The 6,000-nt window shown below is 37.2% G+C and overlaps 1 protein-coding gene across 6 annotated transcripts in view; it reads left to right on the top strand.

The window, feature by feature from the left end:
• Positions 1-6,000, top strand: part of SGCD (sarcoglycan delta) — a 1,401,159-nt gene that overhangs the window by 886,792 nt on the left and 508,367 nt on the right. The window lies entirely within an intron of this gene.

Here is a 6,000-nt window from a genome sequence, read left to right as displayed (position 1 = left end):
GTATAATTCAGATATCGAACAATTGACATATTTTTAACATGTTAAATATTAATTACATGTTAAAGTAATAATTTTGATATCGGGTTAAAATATATTAAAACTAGTTTCACCATTGTAATATAGCTGCTTCAAAATTTAAAATAAAATATCTCATATTCTTATTGGACAGCATTGACTTAGATAATAGTATGTGACTTGTTGCAGAAAATGCAAACAAAATACCTTTTGACCAGTTAATACATATCCTTTTCAAAATTAGAAATTCTGTGTCCCTGCTTCTCTTCTATTCACCAAAAATATGTCAAGAGATAGCTTTCTCTATCTAAGACAGTGAAAAAATGATCTTGATTAGCAAAAGTAAGGAGAAGAAAATGGTATAATCTCTATTGTCCAGAGATGATGAATCTCACTTGATATGGACACAGGTCAACATGTGTTTGTGTTAGTTAATTTTTCATAAGTGATCATAGCTAAGTGGCTGTATTGTCTGGTTCAGATGTTTCAAACTGTGTTCTAGTAACCTGGCTGGAGCATACCTTTCTATTTACTCTGTGAACTGAAATGTTTCATTCTTGTCATAAAGTCACACATAAATAACCTCTTAAAGGAATAATCATAGTGAAATGAGTCAAAAATTGTTATTTTTTTGCCTGGCAAAAGCAGGATTTCATTTCTCTTAGCAACGTGACTGTGTTTGGGAATCCAGGCTATGATAGGGTTTTTTGTTTGTTTGTTTGTTTGTTTGTTTGTTTGTTTGTTTGTTTGTTTTAATGGGAACTTGGTTTCATATAACTCTTTGAAAACTGCATTTACATTTTCTTTTACTGTCCCCTTGAAAGTAAGTAATTAGAAACCCAGTCTTCAAGAAAATAAGTAAACACCCTTGGTATTCTTTAACGATCTGAACTCTCCTGAGATTCTCAAGGGACTGAATTTTTTATTTCCTTATGTTTCATGGGATCTTTGCATTGAATAGTTTAAGGGCACACTGGTCATTGACCTTGACCTTATCTTGGCTGATATTTTCAAGGCTACTCCCAAGAGAGGCATTTGCACATCTGGATGTCCAAACTCTACCCATGACCAATTAAACCAATCTCTGAGCTAAGTCTTATGCATAGATATTTTCTTAGCTCCTTGGAGTGATTCTGATGTACAGCCACATTGTTGACCACGGGTTTTAACATTATCTAGCCCCATTGTGTGGAACACTTGAGAAGCAGCAAAAACACTTTTTATACATGAAATGTTATGTGGAGCCTCCATAAAATCTGTGCTGCTCTCTAGCGCAAGCCTGGCTCTGAAGCCCACCCTCTCACCTACCCCCGGGTCTCTCCCCTTGAGCATTCCCTGTGAGGTTTCTTTGAAACCACAGGACTCCTCGAAGCAGTGATTGAAAGCCACTGATGTAATCTGAAATGCTCACTTTGATGGGCTCATACCTATTCAATGACTTGCCCAAGGACACTTTTTTCCCTCCCTTTATTCTCCCTCTTCTGCTTCCACCCCTACTTTGTTTCTTCCAGCTGAGGGCTACAGCTGGTTTAGGAGCAGAAACATAATTCAAGACTAATGTCTTGAATTGGAGAAGCGACCTTGCCTCTCCCCACCCTCTTCACCTTAGACCCCAACGCCCCTGGAGGCAGTGAAGAAGACAGAATTCCCTAAGCATCAAGTATTGTTGGTTGACTGAATAAATAATGTCTGACAAATACATATGCTGCTATTTTTCATATGCATGTGGATGCCATTGTGATTAATGGAAAATAAATTCATTTCAAAGTGATAATGTATACTTACCAGCTTTTTGTCATTATGCATTTTATCAATCACTAACACCAATATTAATAATCCTTACTGAGCATTTATTATGTGCCAGATGCTGCATTTAGTGCATCATGTGTTTTATTCAGGCATCATAAGAATTCTAGGAGGCAAGGATTATTAATTATGTTGATGTGAGAAAGAGAGGCGAAGAGGTTAACTGGGTCGTTTTTATGTAACTAAGGCTGTCTGACTTTAAAACTTTGCTTTGAACAACCCCATGTGGCTGCCTCTCAACAGATAACAAATAGAAAATTTTTTTTCAACAATTTCTTTTTAAGGGATCTTCATGCTGAACATCACTTCTCTGTAACATGCTTCTTTTTATGATGTTTCCTGGTTTCTTAGCTCTGGACATAGCTCAACTCTCCTATTAATGAATATTAATGAAGGGGTTAAAAAGCCAATGTCTACAGGGACAAGTGTGGGGAACACTAATGAGTTAAATGCATCAGTTCATATTTTAAGCATTTATGAAAAGTCTTGGTCATCCTGTTTTTCTCAAACGTGGTGACCGAGACTAGCCCATTATCCTCCTCCCTTTTGTTAGAAATGTACCCACCAAAACATTTCTCTACTATTTAAAAACAACAACAAAAGAACGATACCAGGATCAAGGTAGTAAATGTCCATAGACATTAGACTTTAGATGATACAGTAAGGAGAGGTAGGGTCTGGATGAACTTGGAGTATACATGTTCCCTCTCCATGGGTCAACTAGTAATTCAGCTCTAAAAGTCTATGGGTGGTCTTGTGTTTCCAGACTGTTAGTGTTTTTCAGGAGAATCTTGAAAATTGAGTTTTTGTGTGAAATATTTCAATCTTCGAAAGTTGACTTACATGATTATAAAACCACTGCAGATGCCAAACAAATCATGTTTTCAGTCAGGTTCTGTCTTGGGCCCTTCAGGTCACAACCTTTATTTTCAATGGGTAAGAAATGAAAACTAAATAGAAAACAGGACAAGCCTAGTAATGTTGTGACCTAAGCCTAGAACCGAATGCTCATGAATTTTTGCTTATGAATAATTTCTGCAACTTCCAGTATATCAGCTTGCTTGCCTGCTGCTCTGATTCGCTGTCAGCAGGCAGCTGGTGGAGCCAAGTGGCTCTCCTCCCCTTCTCAGACTGCCGTGCTCTCTTGCCAGGGACCAGGAGACTTGAGGTGGTGGTGGATTTCCCATCAAGGCTCAGTTTCTCTTTAACGGTAATTCGATGAACTCTTCAGTATGCAGTAAACTGGCAGCACTGCTGTAGAGGCAGCACACCTCTAAGATAAGAGGAAACAGAAGGTTATGGATGATGTTTTTGCTTCATGTGGTGCAGAAGCCTTCCACAGAGCTATGGAAAAATCAATGACCTGCCAAAATTCTGCATGATTGGCCAAATGTGAATTGATCTTTTCTATATTTACCAGAATATTTCCTCTTTCTAGCTATGTAGATTTACTTTTAGCATTCAAGGAAGCAGATTCCAGAAGAGATCTTAAAGATATGGATAATACAACCCTTATGTGCTGCAAATATGTAAATTGGGGCCAAGAGAAAAGATAAAAGTTACAAAAGGCAATCTGTAAAGTTAGCCAGACTAGAACTAGGTCTTCTGATTCATGGTTCTTTTTCCAGTGATTCCTAAATTTCTCTGTGTAACAGAATACCATGAATAGCATTAAAAACCAGCTGTGCAGCTCACCCTAGACCTACTGGGTTAGTATTCTAGGAGTTAGGACTAGGAATGTGTATTTTGTCAGATCCCTGGATCACTCTTTTTAAAAATTTTTTACACCTATAGCACCTGGTCTTCCTAGGTGGTCTCCCGTCCAAGTACTGACCAGGCCCGACCATGCTTAGCTTTTGAGATCAGAAGGATAGGGCTTGTTCAGGATCCTGGATCACGCTTAAGGTAATTCTTTCATGGACAGGTAGTTGGGAGTCATTGATGTCTACTTACGACTCCATACCCAGGAGAGTCACAACTGAATTCTAGTGTAGACATTCTTAGTAGAACTCTTGATATTCACATTTCTCAGTAATATTTAATTCTAAGGCAGAATGGTTTACTTTTGCCTTCTGAGACAAATTCATGCAAATAGAAGTTGTTATTACATTGTATGGAAATGATTTGTTGTCATGGATCCCTGATGCTTGACTAATTTCAGTTAAAGCAGTTAATGCTCAAAGATACACTGCATTTGAGATTCTAAATGATTTTGTGAGCAACATTCTCAGGATCTCTCTCTAAGGCAAGAAGAATAAAATATACCAAACTTACTGGAAAGTAGGTTTTTGATAAGATGCTTAACTCAAGCCACTGAGATCTTTAATGTCTTTTCTGGCCACGAGTGTAGTGTAGGAAAGGAAAACATTTCCCTCTTTCCTTCTAGGTTCTTTGGCTAGCCTAATAATTAAATTGACATAAGATGGATTAATAGAAAAACAAATCTAATTTCATACATAAGGGAGCCCATAAAAATATTAGACTCCCATAAGTGATCAAAGTAGGCAGTTTTTATGCCTTTTAAATAAAGAAACAATAAATTTGTGAAGAATTGACAAAACAAAGGAGTTTGGGTTTGGGACAACAAATTAGCAAAGAAGTAATGTTTGTTTATATAGCCTTCTTGGCCTTAAATTCTCTATCTCTGGTGATGAGTTTGCCTTCTACCCTGTTGATAGACAGGGTACCTTTCACATGGGAGATTTATTTCTTTCAATGGGACAGAGAGTTCTTGCACTGACTGTTTCTTTAGGAACTTTAATTCAAAATAATCAATATGCCAAAACAACATATTTTGGGGTGGCGTATTATGCCCCCTTCCATAATAGCATTAGTTAAACAGTTGATATGATTTATTGAGTCCTGACTGTGTGATGGTACTGGACTAAATGCTTTTACATACATGATCTTCTTTAGTCCTCACACACACTATGAGATGTGAGTGTTATTTTCACCATTTTACAAATGAGAAAATTAAGACACAAATGACAAAATTTGCCCTAGGAAACACAGTTAAGAATAAGCAGAGCCAGGTGTCAAACTCCAAAGCTGGCCCCTCAGCCTTGTGCATAGGTCTAGTGTCCACTCAGCTTCCTTTGAAAAGAACTTCAATCTAACCTACTCAGAAACTTCATTCCTGTTTCCTCACGTCCACTTGGCCATACACTCTAAACATACCAGAATGTAGTGTTTGGTCAGGGGGAAAACATTTTCCCACTAAGTATTTTTCCACTAACATTTTCCCACAACCAGAAAGACAAACTGTTGTCTCTAGCACATAAACGAGATTTCTTCATTTTGGGGAGTCTTCTCTTGTAGGAGCAAAGCATGGTTCTGTAGCTTTGTTTCACTAACATATTCATAACTCCAATGATTCATTCTGCAATACAATGGATTTTGAAAATGGAACTTTTTATTAAGGATATATTAAAAGGAACTATAATTAGTATAACAGAGTGCTTTGACTGGGTCCTTTGGTTGTATAACTTATTGTGTGATGGGAAATGTGGTACAATCATAGTTTTTTGAGCATTTGAATTGGGATTTTACAATAATGTGACATCAAAACATTAACTTCTAAATTTTTATTCAAATTTAGAAATAATGTGCATCACCCAAATTAACATTCTCCAAGAAATGAGTAATATCTAAGTTGGTGATCCAAATGAACAGTAACCTGAGGTGTTATTATGAATCGTTCCAGTTTAACCATTACACCAAAAAATCTTGCCATTTTTCATGAAGGTTGGCTTTCATTTATTTGAGTTTGAATTACATTAATGTTCCAGGTAGGTGCTTTTGGGGGCAGGGGGGCACTTCATTGTTTATAGAATTTTTGAGGCTCCTCATGTTTAGCCCTTAGTTTCCTATGGGTGGAAAAGACTATACAATTAGGGCTTGAGTTTCAGACACTGAAGCTAGTGTTCTCCACCGAGTTACACTCCAGTCCACCATTTGCATATCTGTAGAACAAAGGTATTGAATTTTATTGGATAATCTAGAGAATACTCCTTCCTTTATCCTTCCATGAATCCCCACTGATCCTAGACACTGTTTGGCATCCCCCATTTGGGAAAGAATGACGTTTTTTCTGTGGAGTCAAACTGGCCAGAGAAAGAAGTTTCCCTTATTTTTCCATAGTACAAATCAGGACACATGATATACTCAGACTGAGAATGG

This window comes from Pteropus vampyrus, unplaced genomic scaffold (assembly GCF_000151845.1).
Source record: "Pteropus vampyrus isolate Shadow unplaced genomic scaffold, Pvam_2.0 Scaffold30, whole genome shotgun sequence".
Lineage (NCBI taxonomy): Eukaryota > Metazoa > Chordata > Mammalia > Chiroptera > Pteropodidae > Pteropus > Pteropus vampyrus.
Note: the sequence above shows the minus strand (reverse complement) of the source record. Positions and strands in the feature narration are given on the sequence as shown.